The following is a 23,155-nucleotide window of genomic DNA, read 5'->3' on the forward strand; positions in this document are numbered from 1 at the left end:
GCAATGAGGCTATGCCATTAATTTGCAATGATTCCCGGAGAACATGCTACGCAATAAACCTCTGGATATGCTACAAGATTATCAACTGCTGTATTTGCATCTATGATCATGAGAATGCGATAAACCTCTGGATATGCTACAAGATTATCAACTGCTGTATTTGCATCTATGATCATGAGAATGCGATAAACCTCTGGATACGCTACAAGATTATCAACTGCTGTATTTGCATCTATGATCATGAGAATGCGATAAACCTCTGGATATGCTACAAGATTATCAACTGCTGTATTTGCATCTATGATCATGAGAATGCGATAAACCTCTGGATACGCTACAAGATTATCAACTGCTGTATTTGCATCTATGATCATGAGAATGCGATAAACCTCTGGATACGCTACAAGATTATCAACTGCTGTATTTGCATCTATGATCATGAGAATGCGATAATCCTCTGGATACGCTACAAGATTATCAACTGCTGTCTTTGCATCTATGATCATGAGAATGTTATTGACGCCTCTGAGTGAAACCAAAAACTGTGGGCGACCTTTAAAGAAATCCATGTGGCCACTAAGGTTCTGTACTTCAGTAGCCAACTCTGGCCTTTGGAGCACTGGGAGATGGCAGATGATGCATTACAGGCTGCCTACAGGGAGGTGGCAGATGATGTATTACAGGCGACGCACAGGGAGATGGCAGATGATGCATTACAGGTTGACTATAGGGAGATGGCAGATGATGCATTACAGGCTGCCTACAGGGAGATGATGGATGATGAATTACAGGCTGCCTACAGGGAGATGGCAGATGATGCATTACAGGCCGCCTACAGGGAGATGGCAGATGATGCATTACAGGCCGCCTACATGGAGATGGCAGATGATTCATTACAGGCCACCTACAGGGAGATGGCAGATGATTCATTACAGGCCGCCTACTTGGAGATGGCAGATGATGCATTACAGGCGATGTACAGGGAGATGGCAGAGGATGCATTACAGGCTGACTATAGGGAGATGGCAGATGATGCATTACAGGCTGCCTACTGGGAGATGGCAGATGATGCATTACAGCCGACGTACAGGGAGATGGCAGATGATGCATTACAGGCTGCCTACAGGGAGATGGCAGATGATGCATTACAGGCTGCCTACAGGGAGATGGCAAATGATGCATTACAGGCTACCTACAGGGAGATGGCAGATGATGCATTACAGGCCACCTACAGGGAGATGGCAGATGATGCATTACAGGTTGCCGAGATGGCAGATGATGCATTACAGGCTGCCTACAGAGAAACGGGTGTTGGCAATTTGATGGCTACTGGCCTTTTTCATATTAAAAAGTGAAAACAAAACCTAAATGCATTACAGTTCTTGAAAGTGACTAAAAGGTGATCCAAGTAAACACTAACTCAAAAATGTATTTCTGCGGGCCCTACCCCACCCTATACCGGAATAGCAAATGTTTCTGAACTATACCCAGTCATGACAATTAAATGACTTGCTATCTGCACGGTCTGCCTCCTCTGTACAAAAATATATTTACACAGGGGGCCCCAAACCTCCTAAAAGAAATGTAATGTGTTATTTCCAAAGCACAAGTTTCGACGTTTGATTGGCCTATTGGAACTGAAAAGTAGAGTCCGAGGCGCTCACCACACTTGAGTTGCTCTGGCCACGTCCCCCCATGGCCCTATCGGGTGATTGTAGGGTCTCATTGGAGCCTTGTCGCCCCCCTCAAATAAAGCACCCGAAGTCATTCACAGAGCCCATGTTGCTGCATTCGATCCACCGTTGCTACTGTGCACTAGATGGCCCAGCAGTCCACAGGCAGGGGAGCGGTTCACCAAATACACGCGGCACGCCATTTCCCACTCGCCAAGAAGCCATGATCACTAGCAAATAGCTAGCGAAGACAGTGCGAATGTTGAGCCCTGATCTATAAAATGGTTCCATTAGGCAGTGCAGTCTGCCATCTGCTGGTGCCAGTGGTAGCAGTGTGCCAAAAGAAGTAGTGGAACTATGACCCCAGCAGAGTATGGGGGGCTCAGGAGGGAGCAAGGTGCAACACATGTTTCCAGGGGTTCTGGATAGGCCAGGTTGACAATCCAGTGTTTGAACAGGCAATAAAAGGTGGTGTTCTGTATTTTGTTCCATTCATTTATATATGGTCTTTTAAAACTGATTTCAGTTTAGCTCTAATTGCTTTAGGATGGTAAAATGAAGAGGTAGGATTTAACTTAAAAAAAAAAGAACAGTTCTGCAATGGTGAAATAGTTGTAAAAAGTAGTGGAACCGTTCACAGTGAAAAATAAAAGGAGATCGCCCAATGGGGTCCCTATTATACATTTAAGATGGAAACTCCGATTAACAATGTACCAGATGAAGCTTGGGTGGACAATTATTTCTCAGCCCTCTATAGTGCGGGGAGTGGGGCCCATGACTAGGGGCAGTCAGGGATGCAGTGAAGGGATGGGCACTGAAGCAAGTATTGTGTTCACTGTAGATTAAATAAAAAAGGCTATTGGTGGTTAGCGCTGTAATCGGGCTCCGGGCCCGGACAATGTCCCAGCTGATTTGTTTGTTATGGCTATGGATCTCTGGGCACCAGTACTAACACAAAGGTTTAATGCAATATGTGTGGATGGGGCCATCCCACAGTCCTGGTCCATGGCGGACATTCATCCAATATAAAAGAAGGGATCCCGGGCTTCCCTGGCTTCGTACAGACCGATATCTCTGTTGGACTTTCTATCCAAGATACTAGGTCACGACATCTTGGCAGGACAGGGTACAGCTGAACAGGTACTCCACCTTTATTTGGTAATGGCATACTCACTCGATCTGAAAGAGGAGCCAATCTACCTGGCATTCATGGATCTGAGCATGGCATTTGAAAAAGTAAATCGTGCCAAGCTATGCGACATGCTCAGGTCCATGAATTGCCCGGGGCACTTGGTAAATCATCTGGCCAGGTGGCATGGCTCATTGAAAGCATGTTTTAGGAGTTGGACAAATGGGCACTGTACAGTTTTTTTTCCCAGTGAAATTGGGGGTACGCAGGGATGCGTTTTGGAACTCCTACTCTTCAGCTTAAATACAAATGGCCCATATAGCCATATCCCAAAATCCTCTCAAGACATACCAAATTGGGTGGGTGATCCTTACCAGTCCTAGTGTATGCAGATGATTCTGTGCTGATCATGGGCGTAATTTTAGGGAGGTGCAGGGGTGTTTGTCCCCCCCAACTTTCATGGCACACTATTTTGTCCCCATTCATTTGAATGGGTCACCTTTTCTTCAGAGGTCATGTGCCCCCCAACATTTTCAGCAAAGTTTCTCCACTGGTCCTGATGGTCCGCACACCCGGAGCTCTGAAGGCCCTTATTTCGGAATATACCGACTTTATGGAGGGTCTGGACTTGGTGGTAAATGCAGGAAAGTCAGCAGTGATGGCGCGTTGGAAAGGGAGGGGGAGGATTAACTTCAGGGCTATGTACTGCAGGAACTGTGCTATTCCTAGGGTCAACTCCTTTGACTACTTGGGGCTCAGATACTCTGATGATGTGGGCCCTATGGCCCGTATAACCAAACAGGCTCTGTAGTTCAAGCAGACCCTGAGTGGGATCACCAGGGCCATGTCCATGTTTAGAGCTAAATTCACTGCCCCATTGCTGCAACTGTATAAGGGCAAAGCGGCCTTGGTTGCCAGGTTTGGGATGGAACTGTGGGGGTATGCAAACATTAAAGAGGTTCAGGCCCTGGAAAATCAATTCCTCAAGAATCTGCTGGGGCTGCCAGTCTCGGCTCCGAATTTTGGAGTACACATGCAACTGGGTTGTACACTAATTGGGGAAGTGGTCTCCCTGCAGCCAGTACTGCACTGGCTCAGGTTATGGGGCAACGATATAGCCTCTTACTCCTGAACGAATCCTCTTCATGATCGGAAAGGATGTGAGAGGCAATGTCCCATGGCTGTCCCACATTAAGAAACAGCTGAGGGTGATCAACACTTTGCATTTGTACCTTCCCAGTAGTATGCCGTCTCGGGGAGAGATAAACTGATGGGTGGCTTGCTTATAGGAGTCCTTGAGAATGGCAAGAGAAAGCACAAACATTGAAGCCAAAGAACCGTGGGTTGATGACAATTATGTCTCCGGGTGACCAGCACAATTTGCTGTGGGCGGAGTTCCCCGCCGCGGATTGTGTTCTTGTAACAAGGGCAAGGTTTAGCTGCATCCGCTTAAGGGCTGTGGTGGCAGCATATTGCGGGGCGGGTGCAGATCGATCTTGTCTGATGTGTGATGCATTTTACGAGGACCTGGCGCGTCTGATCTTTTTCTGCCCTGCCTATGCACATGCCAGAGGACGGCTCATACGATCTCTATCACAGGAATTGGGTTTTGCACAGTATCGGCCTGCCTTAATATATCTGTTATGGGCAGACTCGCAATGTGTGGGGCTGGTCCTTACCCACATACTTGAAAATCGCACTTTCTCTCAGGAAATGACTGTTATGTATTTTACCCTAAAATTAGTTTAATGTACACTTTTTTTAATTGAATTTGTGAATTTTCCTAGGAGCTATTGTTGACAAGTTTTGCAAGATCGTATGTTTTATTGTGTTACAATTGGTATGTATATCCGTATTTGTATTGTTTTTATGGATTGTCCCTTATGCATATCCGAAATAAACATGATGGTGATGATGATATAACTGCTTTAGGGTGGTAAGTTATAACCTTGAAAAAGAACAGTTCTGCAATGGTGAAATAGTTGCAAAAAGTAGTGGAACGGTTAACAGTGAAAAATATAAGTAGTGGTACTTTGCTCCCGATGGCTCCTGCTCACTTTAACCTCTACCTGGTGCATGGGACCACTTACCTTGTGCTCTGCATCTACTACTAGCTGCTTGAAATCAATAGATTACATGCTGTTTCACACTGGTCAGGAGGTCCCCTAGCATTGCAGCAGAGCCAGGTGGACCAATGTATGTTAGAGTTGTGTGTACTGCTCTAATGATCACAACAATAGGCTGGGTAATCGGGCTTTTCCGAAAAAGTGGCGTATTCTGAATGCTTCTAGGGCTTCCAGAACAAAGCCTGCGGGGAAAATTAAAAGGCCAGGGTATGGAGAAAAAGAGGTGGTAAAGACCGAAATGGGATGAGGAGCTCAGCTAGTAGCTAACATTGGAAGAGGTGATGTGTTTGTGACAGCAATGGCATCTGCAGTAAGCCTGGAGCCTGACAGACATTGCAAAGTAAGGATGGGTTAAAATGTGCCCATGAAGGGGGATCTAGTTCAGGAAGTCTACGGCTGTACGATGGATCCGATAAGTGCTGGAATTGCCCATTTTTAAAGCGTGGAGGCTTTTGTTGCCTGAGAATGCAATGAATGCCTACATCGGAGGAAACACTGGCACAATAGTGATGGAACTGCCAGGCCAAGAGGCCAGGAGTGGCCAGGTCCAGGGTAACCTGTGCGGTGGGGGGATGGGAATGGAAACCTGCTGGCAGGGGGCGATGGGTGCACATCGGTCTCCTTGGATATGATGCCAGCCTTGCTACCCTACTTGCATGCAGTATGGATGGCATCATTGATTGGCTCTTGTAGTGAGTCCCCGTGTGAGGTGGGTTACCTACAAAGTACTAAAACGAGGAGTGGGGCTGTTCTCAGTGTCTGCATAAAGGTATTCAAATTCGCAAAGGTGGGCGAGGATGCTTTGCCAGAGTTTCTTCCCTCCACTGACATGAGGGGCACGATTAGGGACAGCATAGGAAACCTAGTACATGGAAACGTGTCCCCCCAAATGATGAACTGGGTACTCGAGCAGATGTAAAGTTCCCAAGCATCCTAAGAGTTGGTGTCCCCAAAACTGGCTCGACCTATCTTCGAGGTGAGGCTCGACAAAGAATTGCGAAGGGTTCCCCTCTGGTCTCATTACAAGGAATATTACAATTGCCCTGCTCCGCTGCTAAAGCATTTCCCCTAAAACATAGTTCCTTACAATGCTCTCTCTGTCCTTGAGCAAGACTAGAGGTCAAATGTCCTCTGAATTGTGCTCAGTGATGCAGCAGAGCCAACAAGGGCGTTCCCTAGGTGTGTATAAAGCACGGATGCTACTGCAAACTTGCTCATGTCCTAGTGTGTGTTATGCTGCGTACAGGGACATTTCCTAAGTGTGTATGAAGCACGGGTGCTACTGCAAACTTGCTCCTGTCCTAGTGTGTTATGCTGCGTACAGGGACATTTCCTCGGTGTGCACGAATGCTGCTGCTAACTTTGCTCCTGTCTTAGTATGTGCAGCATTGCATACAAACGCATTCCTTCGGTGTGTATGAAGCACGGATGCTACGGCAAACTTTGCTCCTGTCCTAGTATATGCAGCATAGCGTAAAAGCACATTCCCTAGGTGCGTATGAAGCACGGATGCTACTGCAAACTTTGCTCCTGTCCTAGTATATGCAGCATAGCGTACAAGCACATTCCCTAGGTGCGTATGAAGCACGGATGCTACTGCAAACTTTGCTCCTGTCCTAGTATATGCAGCACAGCGTACAAGCACATTCCCTAGGTGCGTATGAAGCACGGATGCTACTGCAAACTTTGCTCCTGTCCTAGTATATGCAGCATAGCGTACAAGCACATTCCCTAGGTGTGTATGAAGCACGGATGCTACTGCAAACTTTGCTCCTGTCCTAGTATATGGAGTATGGCGTACAAGCACATTCCCTAGGTGTGTATGAAGCACGGATGTTACAGCAAACTTTGCTCCTGTCCTAGTATATGCAGCATAGCGTACAAGCACATTCCCTAGGTGCGTATGAAGCACGGATGCTAATGCAAACTTTGCTCCTGTACTAGTATATGCAGCACAGCGTACAAGCACATTCCCTAGGTGTGTATGAAGCACGGATGCTAATGCAAACTTTGCTCCTGTCCTAGTATATGCAGCACAGCGTACAAGCACATTCCCTAGGTGTGTATGAAGCACGGGTGCTACTGCTAACTTTGCTCCTGTCTTAGTATGTGCCGCATTGCATAAAAACGCATTCCTTCGGTATGTATGAAGCACGGATGCTACTGCAAACTTTGCTCCTGTCCTTGTGTATGTTGTACTGCATACAAGGCCATTCCCTCTGTGTGTATGAAGCACAGATGCCACTTCAAACTTTTCTCCTGTCCTAGTATATACTATGGTGCATAGGGCATTTCCTAAGTGTGTATGAAGCACGGGTGCTACTGCTAACTTTGCTCCTGTCTTAGTATGTGCAGCATTGCATAAAAACGCATTCCTTCGGTGTGTATGAAGCACGGATGCTACTGCAAACTTTGCTCCTGTCCTAGTATATGGAGCATGGCGTACAAGCACATTCCCTAGGTGTGTATGAAGCACGGATGCTACAGCAAACTTTGCTCCTGTCCCAGCGTATGCCATGCTGCGTACAAGGCCATTCCCTCGGTGTGTATGAAGCACGGATGACACTTCAAAGTTTGCTCCTGTCCCAGTGTATGCAGCACAGCGTACAAGCACATTCCCTAGGTGTGTATGAAGCACGGGTGCTACTGCAAACTTGCTCATGTCCTAGTGTGTGTTATGCTGCATATACAGGCATTTCCCAGGTGTGTATGAAGCATGGGCGCTTCTGCAAACTTTGCTCTTGTCCAAGTATATACATCTTTTTTTCAATTAATTGTTTGGTTGATAAATCAACCTTTCAATTTGAGACACATATACAACAACATTATTGCAAACATGTCATCAAGAAAGGGAAATCTTTACACTTAAAATCTTAAGCAGCTCAGTTAAAATGACACATGTACAATTTTTTTTAAATATCAGATTCTTACGATCTATTGCCACTTTCGATCATATAAAACCTTTGCAACCTTTGCTCAGAGAAGAAGCTCATTTAACCAGCCATCTTCTTTATACATCGTATTCTTCTTGTTAGGATGACTCCAGAAATCTGAAGCCGGCGATTTCCATCTATTAAGATAATGTTCGTCAAAAAGAGCACCAATCAGCCATCAACCCCCACTGGATCTCATCCCACGTCCCCGTCTCCCGCACAAACTGAAGCAGGAACCTACACTGTTCATTCACCACCCCTCTTTTCCAACTGAACAGATCAGATGACCCCTGTACAACCACCCCAAGGCCACTCATCCGGACTCTCAGTAATACCCGCTGCACATCAAACCTCACACATGCCAACATATGAGGCACCGTCTCTGGGCACCCGCAAGCCTCACACGCTGCTGATGTAACTCTGCCCATCAAACACTTCCATCCCGCCAACCCCGCATGACCCACCCTAAGGCAATTCAAAATAGTTTCCTCTCTTTGTTTCAACTCTATACCCCCCTCAAACGCCTGACCCCACACTCCGCTGCACACTGCATCCAAATGCCGTCCCTTTGAACTCCTATCCCATTGATCCTGCCACATATCTTTAATTTTTCCACGCACCATCACCTGTATCTCAGCCACACTCAATGGACCTTTCACATCCACCTCCCTCCGCAACGTGACCCCATACGCAGCCCGATCCACCAACTCATTACCCAAAACCCCACAATGACTGGGAACCCAAGCCAGTTTCACAATGGTACCCCCTGCAACACACTCCCCTAATGGCTGTCTAATGAGCACAACTATACCCTCCTATCACAATTCCCGAAGTATATGCAGCATAGCATACAATGGCATTACCTAGGTGTGTATGAAGCATGGATGCTACTCCAAACTTTTCTCCTGTTCTAGTATATGCAGCATAGCATACAAGGGCATTACCTAGGTGTGTATGAAGCATGGATGCTACTCCAAACTATTCTCCTGTTCTAGTATATGCAGCATAGCATACAAGGGCATTACCTAGGTGTGTATGAAGCATGGATGCTACTGCAAACTTTTCTCCTGTTCTAGTATATGCAGCATAGCATACCAGGGCATTCCTTATCTGTGTATGAAGCACGGATGTTACTCCAAACTTTTCTCCTGTTCTAGTATATGCAGCATAGCATACAATGGCATTACCTAGGTGTGTATGAAGCATGGATGCTACTGCAAACTTTGCTCCTGTTCTAGTGTATGCTATGCTGCACATACAAGGGCATTCCCTAGGTGAGTATGAAGCATGGATGCTACTGCAAACTTTTCTCCTGTTCTAGTATATGCAGCATAGCATACAAGGGCATTACCTAGGTGTGTGTGAAGCACGGATGTTACTCCAAACTTTTCTCCTGTTCTAGTATATGCAGCATAGCATACAAGGGCATTCCCTAGGTGTGTGTGAAGCATGGATGCTACTCCAAACTTTTCTCCTGTTCTAGTGTATGCAGCATAGCATACAAGGGCATTACCTAGGTGTGTGTGAAGCACGGATGTTACTCCAAACTTTTCTCCTGTTCTAGTATATGCAGCATAGCATACAAGGGCATTACCTAGGTGTGTGTGAAGCACGGATGCTACTGCAAACTTTTCTCCTGTTCTAGTATATGCAGCATAGCAAACAAGGGCATTACCTAGGTGTGTGTGAAGCACGGATGCTACTCCAAACTTTTCTCCTGTTCTAGTATATGCAGCATAGCATACAAGGGCATTACCTAGGTGTGTGTGAAGCACGGATGTTACTCCAAACTTTTCTCCTGTTCTAGTGTATGCAGCATAGCATACAAGGGCATTACCTAGGTGTGTATGAAGCATGGATGCTACTGCAAACTTTGCTGCTACTGCAAACTTTGCTCCTGTTCTAGTGTATGCTATGCTGCACATACCAGGCATTCCCTAGGTGAGTATGAAGCACAGCTGCTACTGCAAACGTTGCTCCTGTCCTAATAAATGTAGCATAGCATACACAGGCATTCCCTAGGTGTGTATGAAGCACAGATGCTACTGCAAACGTTGCTCCTGTCCCAGTGTATGCCATGCAGCAGATGTAATTCTGCTGTTTTGCAACTTTGGTAGAGAAGAGTTGCAGAAGTTCATTAAACCCAATTCTGTCGCTTTTCTTAATGATGAAGAGAACCTGATGTAGCGGAAAAGACTGCACTGCCTCCAGGTTCTCGGTTGTCTGCTTGTTTGTCCGGCTACACCATCCGCTGTGTAGACCTTGCCCATGGGGCCAGGGCGGGGCGTCCACAGTATAGTAGTCTCCCTGGGGGTGGTGTACCAATGGAGGATCACATGGGGGAAGGAAGCCCCTTATGGGATGCGGGGTGTCAACTCTCCGAGAACGCGGTATACCTCAGCTTCTGTTTTTTCAAACCCCTCTCCAATATTAACCCCCCTCTAGACAGAGCTAATGTCTTCTATTGTCAAGTCAGTCTAATATCCATGATCTGAATGAAACATTAGAGAGTTTAAGACATCAGACCTGTAGGACTATCTATTACAAATACTGTGAAGATGACCAAGAGTCTGATGATCGTTCTGGAGAACCAGAGTGAACAGTCTAGTCTTCTGTGGTAAGTGATTGGCCCAAAACAGCATCACACACCCATGCGAAAGTTTAAACACTGGACAGTTGACTTGCAAAGAGAGATCCACCCAAGGAGGAGGAAACCGCAGAGACTCCAACCTGGCGAACTGCAGGACGCCCTGCACGGAACAGAGCAGTAGCCCGGCGGTAGAAGGGACTACTTGTCATGCTGTCCGGAAACGCCTCCGGGCGTCCTAAAATCTTGGAAGCTGCACTTCATGGCGTCTGCAGCCTGAGAGGCAGTGTTGTTGCTGGAGTTGCCACACTGAAAAGCAACACTGTTTCAGCCGAATGAAAAAAGCAGCTGGGTAACACCGGAACAACATCCGTTGGGAGACTCAAACCATTTGGTCAGATACGCGCATGACTCGCGGGGTGCTGGAGGTCTGCGAAAGCCATTATGAACTAAAAGTTAAAGGGGTCTGGGAACCTGGGAATAGTAAGGATAAGGAGCTGGAAAACTGATCTGAAGTACAAGATAAGGGGTTCTGGGACCGTGGGAACAATAAGGAATGAAAGCAAAGATTGTCTGCTTGGCAGGAGAGTAGACCAAGCCGGCATGACACCTTGTGAGTCTGTGACCCGCACCCAAATAACAATGAGGTTTTGGGACTCTAGTAATAAAAGAAACAACCAAGGAATAGTTCTATGCTTGGCAGGGGGGTGAACCAAGCTGGAACAGCTTTACACTGCAAGCCTGGGACCCACACCACGATTCAAAGGGTCTCGGACCCTAGTTCTGAAAGAAACAAACAAGGAACACTGTCTGGCAGGAGAGTAAACCAAACTAACCAAAGGTTCCATTGCGAGTCTGGGTCACGCACCCATATAAAGCAGAAAGTATAAGGCATTCAGACAGTCCATATGGAAGCATGATTGAAAACAAGGAGCACTCTGTTTGGCAGGAGAGTAAACCAAACAAACCAAAGGTTCCATTTCAAGTCTGTGACTCACACCCAAAGGAGAGAGCAAGGATAAAAGGGTCTTGGATCCTTTTCAGAAATGACTGAGGGGTAGAGCCCTGTACATGAAACCGAGACAATCTATGAGATAACTGGGTCTTGACAGGAGAGAGTACACCAAGACCCCTCAAGTACTGCAAGTCTGGGATTCACACCCAAATAAAAGCTTGAAACTAGAGGGATTTAGAATCCTGGGACTTAATTGTCTTATACAAAACAAAAAAGATTTTCCAAAAGTACAAGAGGAGACTGGAAAGACACTTGTCCTTTTGAAGTCTAGGGGAATGGAGCAACCCCTAGCATTGGAACATTATTTTGTTTAATCATTTGGAAGCCTAGCCGGCTCAGAATAGTTATGTTGTCTTGATGAACACAGACTTGGACATTCTAACTGTTTTCACTAGTTCGTTTGAGGCAGGGAAACCCCTCTTAGCTTCAGGGAGGGGTAGGAGTTTCCCTAACCCCTTTACTTTCAATAAAAGTCTATACCCAAAGGATGCTGCCCATGTCCCAGTCTTACTACTGGTACCTCACAATGCCTGCGACAAACCAAGGGAATTTGTCACTTTTCCCCCAAGGAGGAGGCCCTGCCTGTGAGGCTAGGGAGGTGAGCCTGCTCTGCAAAACCCTTCCTTGGGTTTGAGGCAAGTGGGACCTCACTGAGAGAGACTCCCCTTTTGGGGACAAGGACCCGCGGTCCTGTGAAGAACTCCCTAAACCAGTACAGATAATGGCCTACATGGGACTTTCTGGAATACGAAGATGTTTCAAGCCGCAAGACTTGGATAAAAGAAAAGTTAACGTATATCATTTGAAATAAGAAAGAGAGCTTGTCTCTTTCAATGAAAGTCCTCCGGTCCATAGAGATGAGCATGTTGAAGAGCGAGTGTAAATTGAATGAGGAGGAGACCGTGAGAGAGACATGCATATATGAGCAGGAGAAGGCCCCAACTGGCGTCGTAGCAGAAGGAGGAGGAGCACCAAAGAGTTGTCCAAGAAGTACAATTCAGGAGAAGGGAGTTATTCTCCTGGCCTTGGTTATTACTATAGTGGTAGTGTCAGTTAATTTAGTATTGTACAGTGGACAGTTTGTTTTGGACATTCACAGAAGACTGATGAGCCTCCTAGTGTAACGGTTTGAGAGGCCATCCTCAACACAGGGAGTTCCTTCCCTCCCCAATCTAGGTGTAGCACAATACATGGTTTAATGTCAGCTCTTTGTTCAGCCCCATTCATTTCTGATGCATATCATACCCATGGGATCCCTTCCACTGAGCTACCAGTGAGCCAAGAACCAGGCCAGTGTACAGGAAATATATTTGTAATTATTTGGATGATAGGTAATAGAAAATCACACTAAAATGTCACATCCCATTTTATCCGTGACACAACACATTAAACTTATCTCTACATGAATAACTCCCACAATTTCGTTTGGAAAACTCAAATCACAACATTTTACCTTGTATACATTTCTAAATAGATGATCATCAATACTGGTCCCTGAATAAAACCTTACATTTGTAATGCTGTACAATGTTGGTGTCCTTGCCAGTTAAAAGGCTAGCAGTAAATAAAAACAGGGTGATTTAGTCTTTGGTCTGTGTTGGGGAAGTCAGACAGAAAAATTGGAATGGTTTAAGAATTTGGGATTTAGGACGCAATTAAATTACAGTTCATAGTTTTCAGCGTACACTGGGAATTAGTTTTGTTAATTTTTGAGTTTTAACAAAAATCACCCTGTGGTGTTTCACAAGGGGAATTAATTATTATTCTTAGTTAAATCGGTTAAGGATCTCCACAGTTTTGCCCCCTGCCCACTATAAAGTGAAAGGATTTAAGGCAAGCAGATTCCCCCACCTTTGGTTTAAATTGGCTCAATTCTACTCGCATCGAAAGCTTTTGTTTAAAGTCCAGGAAGGCCAGATGCATTTCAGACCCCTCTTGGAGGACAGGGCAAGGATCTGGTCACTGCACTCTCAAGGATGGTGCCTCACTCTTCACCATAGGGCCCAGTCAGCTTTTCTTTAGGCCTTCCCAGCAATAAACTGCTCCACCCAGATGCAATCTCAGCAATCTCCTCTAGTGTTTCCTTGTAGCTGTCCAATGGTAAGTTTCAGCAGCTCTGTCCCTCCCTCATAGTGCATTCACTTTATATACCAGTGATGAGAGCATCAAGTGTACAGCATTAGGCTGTTCCCTGCAAGAGTTCTGGCAAGGAGGATTGGCCATTTACCCTTCTTTCTCCTCCCAAATGCAGCCTCTTTCTACAGATTGGTTTAAGAGTCTGGGACAGACATATGGCAATGTCCCTTTGAAATCCCCTTTTTTTTTCTGTCATATTTTGACAGAAATCTAGTTGCCAAAAACATAGTTATTTACTAGTAACTGCTATATATATATATATATATATCTGCTTCCACTAATCATTTAGAATTTAATTTAACAGCTGGATCCATACCTTGTTGCACGGCCGTGTGGCAATTTTCCACCATTTCTACAAAACGCATAATCGTTAGGAACATGCCATTTGTTATCCACATTTCTAATGTTACCCTCCACCAGTTTGCCAACCCTTAAATCCAGGACATAGCCACCAGGAACACCTTTTAGCTCGCCATTACAATTCCCTAAGTCGCAGCTAGATGAATTTCATTTCAACAAAATGACCTGGCAATTACCTAAAAATGACACATCAACCAAGGATGTATAACTTATGATTGCTGAGAAGAATTCCTAAGTGATCAGGCCTTTTGCATTAATAGGAGATCTTTAGGTTATGCAAACTGGAGCCCTCCTGTCCCTAGCGCCATTTAGCTCTCTGGGCCATCCTGTGACCAGAGTTTTTTTTATTTATTTTATTAGTCTTGTTAATGTTGGAAGTTGCTACCTGCCTGCTGTAATTACTTGGGAGACCTTGGCAGCACAGAGATTCCCCCTCCCCACATTGCAGTCATGTACGGGCTAGAGCCATTTACTTTGCACAGAAATGAGCTTTTAGAGACACCAAGTCTGGGGAAAGTCGGTTTTCAACACCTCTTAGCAGCCATACTTTATTGCAGTTGTGAACCGCTGGGATGCCAACCAGGCTTTCAGTGGGGGGGGGGGGGGGAGTCCTTTGTGAGGTTTACCCCACAGCAAGCAAAAGGGTGTGCCTCAGCCTGCAGGAACTTTTTCAATGGAAACAAAGTGGGCTTTGCTTTTCAAATGTTTGCTGGTATTTTGCATGTGAAGCCTAATCTGTATTAATTTTTGTCAACCTGCACCATGTCTTTTCCATGACATCTTTGTTAGCAGGGCTGCATTTTTTCTCATATCTTAGTTTAAACAGCAAACACACATGCAAAGTGTTTTGGTGTCCGTGTTTAAAAATCCTGTTTTTTCATATCAAAGGGACCTTTGAATTTCTTCTACCTTTGTGAATTGGAATTATGTGCAAACATCTCCAGTCTGTCCTAATTGGGGCCCTTTTCTGTGCAAAGATTTATCTTCTTTTCTTTGATGAAAGCCGGCAGTCAATGATTCCCGTGGCCCTTCTGTTTCATTTATTTGGGGGCTTTGATTAATCCCCACACTAGTTTGTTTTGAAAGGTAGGGAACACCCCCATAGCAATAGTGAGAGAATGCCCTTATTCTTCTTTAATGAAAACGCTTGCACATGTCCAAAGAGTGTCCGTGTCCTCCTTCTGATGCGTACAAAGTCCCATCACATTCTTGTTCCTGTTCTATTGGGTCAAATGGAACACACACCACAATGCTGCTCTGTAAAGCGCTCCACTGCTCTTTGGAGCAAGGTCCACTTTATAATAAATAACTCGGATCACTGTTCCCTGTTTCAGTTTATATGTGAACTGTGACCAAGGGGACTTCTATTAAAAGTGTATTTACTATTTGAGCTAGACCATGTTTGCCCAACTAGGCTGGTTTTCAGACCCCTACTCCATAAATCTGGATGCCAGCAAGTCGTGTTGGAGATTTAGTGAGCAACCTATAAATAACTTTGATTTAAATGGCCCTTACTACTAAAGAAGGTGCCATTTAGAAGCACTGTGTGAGAAAACCTTTTGTCGGGTTCCACAGAGAATCAACACCATCACCTTTACTGTGGGCCGAGGATTTTGGTCAACCTCTACTGGGTTCCTCCGAACAAAGAAACCAAGTTGTTCTGGATGTGTTGTGGTTCTGGAGACTCTCCTTCACTACAACACTTAAGATGACCGACGGAAAGAGAGTTTTTAAGATTCAAAAGCCTCTTCCCACCCAAAAGCACGTACTCCTGGGACCTCTGCGAGCTAGCTGTTCCACACAGTAACATCAAGCTTTGTGCTGCATAAGGGAAGCCAATGATATTTCTAACCGGCTTCCTGATATTTAATGTGTTAGTTGCAGTTTCAAATGAGCTCCTCATGCAATAAGTGTAGGATAAGGGTGATGAAAAGCGCTCAGTGATGCACAGGCCTAAGCATTATGAAAAGCGCTCTTTGCGTTGCACTGCCCCAGTGCTTTATGAAAGCGCTCTCTCCCTTGCACAGTGCCGGCCATTATGAAATGCGCGCTCTGCATTGCACAGCCCCCAGCCTTTATGAAATGCGCTGTGTGTGTTGCACAGTCCTAGCCATTATGAAATGTGCTCTGTGTGTTGCACAGTCCCAGCCATTATGAAATGCGCACTCTGCGTTGCACAGTCCCAGCCATTATGAAATGCGCACTCTGCGTTGCACAGCCCCAGCCATTATGAAATGCGCTCTGTGTTGCACAGTCCCAGACATTAAGAAATGCGCGCTCTGTGTTGCCCAGCCATAAATGAATGCGCTCTCTGCATTGCACAGCCCCAGCCATTATGAAATGTGCTCTTTGCGTTGCACATCCCCGGCCATTATGAAATGCGTTCTTAGTTGCACAGCCCCAGCCATTATGAAATGCGCTCTCTGCGTTTCACAGCCCCATCCATTATGAAATGCGCTCTCTGCGTTTCACAGCCCCAGCCATTATGAAATGCGCTCTCTGCGTTTCACAGCCCCAGCCATTATGAAATGCGCTCTCTGCGTTTCACTGCCCCAGCCATTCTGGAATGTGCCATCTGTTACACAGCCCCAGCCATTATGAAAGGCGCGCTCTGCGTTGCACAGCCCCAGCCATTATGAAAGGCGCTCTCTGCGTTGCACAGCCCCAGCCATGAATGAAAGGCGCTCTCTGCGTCGCACAGCCCCAGCCATGAATGAAAGGCGCCCTCTGCGTTGCACAGCCCCAGCCATGAATGAAAGGCGCTCTCTGCGTTGCACAGCCCCAGCCATTAATAGACGCGCTCTCTGCGTCGCACAGTCCTGTAACCACCGCGAGGGCGCCCTTGCTTGTTTCACGTGTTCCGGAGGCTTGTTTTGGCATTGAGTGCATCCACAGTACCTGCAATTCCAGTGACGTTTGTCGCCACTCCGTGTGGAAGGTGGCCTCGAAGATGAGACTTGAAAGCGTTAGGTTACACGTGTCCGGGCGATGCTGAATGCAATTGCCAGGAGCCCCTGAGCCGTGGAGTGGGGCGAAGGCAGTATCTGCTCCCCTGCTGAAGGTCAGAGCTCTGCGCTTCCAGCCACCGCCGCTGCCTTCATTTGGAGCACTTTATGTGGTGCTCCGCATTCTTAAGTTCCGAGAGGGATATCCTTCCACTTTGGGGGGTGTGGTGGTTCCGGGGCAGGGGGTGGTTTTACGCGTTATTTCCAATGCAAAGGAAGATGATTTACATAAGCCCACCCATGACATTTTCTGTGCTAAAATATTTTTTCATGGATTGACCGTGATATCCAGTCCCCTTCGTGCCTTAAGCCTCCCCGTAGGCTGACCTTCTTGCTTCCATGGATTGACCAGTTTACAGTGATCTCCGGTCCTCTTCGTGCCTTAAGCCTCCCCTTAGGCTGGGCTGCCTGCTTCCATGGATTGACCAGTTTACAGTGATCTCCGGTCCTCTTCGTGCCTTAAGCCTCCCCTTAGGCTGGGCTGCCTGCATCCATGGATTGACCAGTTTACAGTGATCTCCAGTCCCCTTTGTGCCTTAAGCCTCCCCGTAGGCTGGGCTGCCTGCTTCCATGGATTGACCAGTTTACAGTGATCTCCAGTCCCTTTCGTGCCTTAAGCCTCCCCGTAGGCTGACCTGCTTGCTTCCATGGACTGACCATTTTACAGTGATCTCCAGTCCTCTTCGTGCCTTAAGCCTCCCCGTAGGCTGACCTTCTTGCTTCCATGGATTGACCAGTTTACAGTGATCTCCAGTCCCCTTCGTGCCTTAAGCCTCCCCGTAGGCTGGGCTGCCTGCTTCCATGGATTGACCAGTTTACAGTGATCTCCAGTCCTCTTCGTGCCTTAAGCCTCCCCGCTTCCATGGATTGACCAGTTTACAGTGATCTCCAGTCCCCTTCGTGCCTTAAGCCTCCCCGTAGGCTGGGCTGCCTGCTTCCATGGATTGACCAGTTTACAGTGATCTCCAGTCCCCTTTGGGCCTTAAGCCTCCCCTTAGGCTGGCCTTCCTGCTTCCATGGATTGACCAGTTTACAGTGATCTCCAGTCCCCTTCGTGCCTTAAGCCTCCCCGTAGGCTGGGCTGCCTGCTTCCATGGATTGACCAGTTTACAGTGATCTCCAGTCCCCTTTGGGCCTTAAGCCTCCCCTTAGGCTGGCCTTCCTGCTTCCATGGATTGACCAGTTTACAGTGATCTCCAGTCCCCTTTGGGCCTTAAGCCTCCCCGTAGGCTAGGCTGCCCGCTTCCATGGATTGACCAGTTTACAGTGATCTCCAGTCCCCTTTGGGCCTTAAGCCTCCCCTTAGGCTGGGCTGCCCGCTTCCATGGATTGACCAGTTTACAGTGATCTCCAGTCCCCTTTGGGCCTTAAGCCTCCCCTTAGGCTGGGCTGCCCGCTTCCATGGATTGACCAGTTTACAGTGATCTCCGGTCCTCTTCGTGCCTTAAGCCTCCCCTTAGGCTGGCCTTCCTGCTTCCATGAATTGACCAGTTTACAGTGATCTCCAGTCCCCTTTGGGCCTTAAGCCTCCCCTTAGGCTGGGCTGCCTGCTTCCATGGATTGACCAGTTTACAGTGATCTCCAGTCCCCTTGGTGCCTTAAGCCTCCCCGTAGGCTGGGCTGCCTGCTTCCATGGATTGACCAGTTTACAGTGATCTCCAGTCCCCTTTGGGCCTTAAGCCTCCCCTTAGGCTGGCCTTCCTGCTTCCATGAATTGAAATCCAAGGTATGAAGATTCACGCAAGGGCCATTGTTAGACTTTGACCAGTACTTGGGGGCACGCAGCAGTTGGTGTGAGCCCGTACCAGTAATTCACCAGACTGCAGTTTATCGTAGGGTCTTTGCGAAACCCTTGACTCAGCTCACATGGTTGGATTACGACCGCCTGTTCTTCAGTAAAGCATGGTGGTAGATGCTAATTGGAAACAAATGAGTACAATTCCCTGTGAGGACTTAACAATGACAGATAATAATGCATCATTTAAAAACGCAGAGTACTGATGAAGTAAATACACGTCTTCACATGCATATGAATGTTCCCTAAAAATCGAGTGATGATGAAGAGGATCAAGGGAAAATCAAACGTGTTCTTTGCATGATAATGACTACAAATGGATCGTCCATATATTGTGCTGCAAAAAGCGACGTTTCTAGGGAAAAAAAGTACTTAAACAGGGTAGACGCAGTATTCGCCAAAAGCCCTTGTGACTTGGAGCAGGTGTCTGCAGCCTACAGTTTTCCAGATGTGTTGGACTCGGGCTCCCATGATCCCTCACCTTTGAGTCTTCTTGCTATGGCTGATGGGCATTGCAGAACTCTTGCTTAGAGCGTCCCCAAAGAGCATCCGAAATGGAATGGGGACCCCATTCCCATCCATTCAAGAAGGGGATTTAGTCCTGTTTCTATTTTCTGTTGACTAGTCCAAGTGTATGAAAAATGACAATGATAGGAAAATGCGGAGGCTTAAAAAATAAATAAAAGAAAATAATTTGAAGCAGCTCATGGTCCGGGGAAAGTGAGGATAGAATTACAACGGGCAGAAGTATGGTGATTCTCCTAAGAGGAAAGCACCCCATCCGCATCGCAAAGCAAACACTCCAATTCACCAAAAGGTGCTGACCCTTGACGCGCCTCTTGTACAGTGTATCGTTTTTCTGGGAAAAACGAAATTTTTGTTGCAGGGACGTTAAGGTGAGAAACCACCTTAATTTCATGCCTCCTGTTGCGCAGTCTATGGCCACAATGATCACATCAAATATCTCTAATTATATGTTGTATGACAGCACTGATGACCTCACTGGTGACAACACTAATTGCTTTGTATTTAACAGATTACATCAATAATCGGATTGGACATATTAATGAGTTGGCTCATAAAAACTTGAATTACCTTAATAACAATTTAGGCTGTGGACTTGGCCACGGCGAAGGCTGTGGTCATTTAGTGTTATAAAATACCAATGTGAATGATTAAAAGACATGCCTAGTGGCCTGTCGCTTAAAAATATACAGTGGGCAAGATTGAAAGCTGTAGTCAGTGGCCTTGGCCATAGCTAGTGCCCATTCATATGTTTGAATATACAGTCGGCACGGCACAAGGCCGTGGCAACTGGCTAGTATTGTGTTGAAGTCTGGGCCTAGTGGCTGGTTAGTGTATATAATACACAGTGGGCACAGCCGAAGGTCATACCATATGGCATGTACGTTTTTTAAAATATACAGTGGGCATGGCCAAAAGATGTACAAACTGTTCAAGGACAAAAGTTATGGCTAGTGGCCCATTTATAAATTAGAACATATAGTGGGGACAGCCAAAAGCTGTGGGCACTGGCTAGTATTGAGCTAAAGCCCATGGTTAGAGGCTGCTTAGTGTATATAATATACAGTGGGCACGGCTGAAGGCTGTAGCTACTGTTGAAGGACATAGTCTATGGTATGTGGTTTGTTAGTGTTTTAAAATAAACAGTGCACATGGCTGAAGGTTGGGGCCAGTGTCCATGCCTGAAGGCCATGATTAGTGCCCATTAATGTATTAAAATATATTTAGCCATGCACACTTTTCATGGCTGAAGGTCATGTTTAGTGCTCCATACTGTTGTAATTAGTGATGTCATCTGTGATGTCATTATTGTGGTCATAGGCTGCACAACAGGGGGCGTGAAATTAAGGTGTGTTTCGCTGAATTTCAAGGGCTTGGTTGTGCTAAGTTCTCACCTTAATGTCCCTGCAACAAGCGTTTTTTCCTTGAATTTCAAGGGTTTCGTTATTCCATAGATTTGTGCACAAGGCCAGTGACCACCACCTATGGCCATGCCCACTGTATATTTTAGAACACTACTAGACCATTAGCCATGGCCAAATACTACCAGACCACTTGCCATGGCTCTTGGCCAGCCCATTGTCCATTTTTAAAAACAAGTGCTTGAGGTCTTGTGAGTAAGTGTGTGCACTGGGAACATGACAAACTGAGTAAAATGCTGGTAGACGAATACGTAAGCAAGCTAAACAACCTCAGAAAAAACAAACAAGGGGTGGCATCCACCATCTGAACATTTTTTACGCTGTCCACCCACATGTCCTTTACTTGTGCCCTGAAAAGCAGCCACAATCGGGGGGAAAATAACTACACCAGTGTCCAGGATTGCAAACTCTCTTGCCGCATTGTGGGCAAATAATCATGACTGGGCAAATGATCATACTTGCCCTCTCGTAATTTCCGCTCTCACCCCCTTGTCTGGCTTTCAACAATACTTTGCTTTATAAAGATAACTAAAAGGCAAAAGTATACAATTGTGGCATTAAACTCCCTCATCTTGACTGGGAGACTGTAAATACCAGAATGCTATTCAGCAAAAGGCAAACAAATGGTCGGAGTGCAAAAAATTCAAGGACTCAGTTTAATAGAAATAGTGTGGATGCTGTGTGTTATGAGATTTTGTGGACTGTCTCCCATCCATGCAGTAACCGGGACAGACACTGATGAGTTTCAAAGCGAGGAAGGATCCGGCCCATTGGGCCATGTTGCTCTAAGTGGTCTTGTAGCATGGGTTCATTTATTAGGCAACATGGCCATACGGGGCTGGCGCCTTTCTTGCATTGAAGCTAAGCAGGCTTGGTCCCAGTTACTGCATGGATGGGAAACCCACTGTAGCTGTAAAGATGTTATTTTAAATGGACTGCGAAACTACAAATAACAGAATGCAATTTGGCAAAAGGCAAAAAATTGGTCCCCGAGTGCAAAACCTTCAAATACTGACTGTAGCACGGTTTGAAAAATAATTGTGATGCCCATTCGATCGTCCATCCATGCAGTAAGTGGGACTGAACCTGCTTAGCATCAAAGCAGGTCTGATCCTTTGGCTCAGGCAACATGGCATGAGGGGGCTGTCCCCTTCCTCACTTTGGAGATGAGCAGGGTCTGTCCTGGTTACTGCATGGATGTGAGACCTGGATTGCTATTGTGTCATTTTTCACCCCGAGGTCACTATAGCTGTGAAAATATGTTTACAAAAGGGACTGTAACCGCCGGTATGGAACTACACATACCCTCGGCTATACGCAGTCCTTTATAGCCACGAATATCGGGGGTGGTGGGTGAATGGCCAGAAAAATAAAATGCTTACCTGCCCACCAGGCCCTCACCAAGTGCTCCCCTAATCTGGGTCAGCTCCCCCACTCCCATGGCCTCCTCACTTCCCCTTCCCTCTACCTTTCACTTCACAACACACGCTGTTTCTGTGACAGTTTGTTTTGAGATTTCAGCTATTCGAGGCCATAGACAAAACTAAAGAAAGATTTGGTTTGCAAACTAAGTCCCTAGACCCCTTCCAACTCCCAAATGTTACTTGGTGTCCTCTGACTCCCCCCGCCCCACATCTAGCCTGATGGCAATTGCATCTTTTTTGACCTGCAAATGGCTTTTTTCCTGTGTTTTCATTTTCCCACAACCAGGGCTATAACCTTGAATATCTCTCCCATCGAGAGAAACACAAGATTGTGTCCGTTTCATTTCTTAAATCACACAGTTTTGGGTAAATCCCCAAGAGATGGCTATCTATTTTTGAGAAGGGGGCACCCCTTTCTCAAATTGTCCCTTTCTATCCTGAGAAGACATTTTGGGAATAGTCTTTTCTACAGTACTTTGTGACCGTATGACCTTATTACACAAGGACCCTGTACATATACTGAATAGAATATCGCAGGGAAACTGGCGACCAGAATTATGTTCACACTTGATGTGAAGTCAGTGTATATTTTCACTAGACAGGAAGCAAAAGCAGTAAAGCATTTTTCAAAACAATTTCTGGGAATATAAAATGCTCTCCACTTAGAAAAGCAACATAGTTTTATTCGACAAGGATTTGTATTAACATAAATGGGGAATGCCAGTGGTTGAAACATTTGCGCACACTAGTGTTTTTAGTGTTTTCGTACCTGGCTGGACAGTATGGACTAAAATGACACTATTGTCCAGTGCGTAAGGGACTGAGCAAACATTTCAAGAATGGCGGATATTAAAATAAAGTACGATTTTAAAATTTACAACCACGTACACTCGTATAAATGTGACCTTTTTGGATGGTAGATATTTGTGTACAAGAAAAATGTCTTGCCCATCCGCACTTATGGGTTGGAGCAGTGCCCTTCTCCCGCCCAGAATATTCCATGGGGAGAATTTCTCAGACGCAGGT

At 46.1% G+C, this 23,155-nt stretch overlaps 1 protein-coding gene and 1 pseudogene across 1 annotated transcript in view; one reads left to right on the forward strand and one right to left on the reverse strand.

The window, feature by feature from the left end:
- Window positions 1–23,155, forward strand: part of ARHGEF17 (Rho guanine nucleotide exchange factor 17) — a 1,051,814-nt gene that overhangs the window by 124,814 nt on the left and 903,845 nt on the right. The gene's annotated exons all lie outside the window — the stretch shown is intronic.
- The window catches only part of LOC138528816 (alpha-ketoglutarate dehydrogenase component 4-like), a 161,079-nt pseudogene continuing 148,252 nt past the window's right edge, over window positions 10,329–23,155 (reverse strand).

The sequence above is a fragment of the Ambystoma mexicanum genome, chromosome 7q, assembly GCF_040938575.1.
Source record: "Ambystoma mexicanum isolate Mex_15411 chromosome 7q, UKY_AmexF1_1, whole genome shotgun sequence".
In the NCBI taxonomy this organism is placed as follows: domain Eukaryota; kingdom Metazoa; phylum Chordata; class Amphibia; order Caudata; family Ambystomatidae; genus Ambystoma; species Ambystoma mexicanum.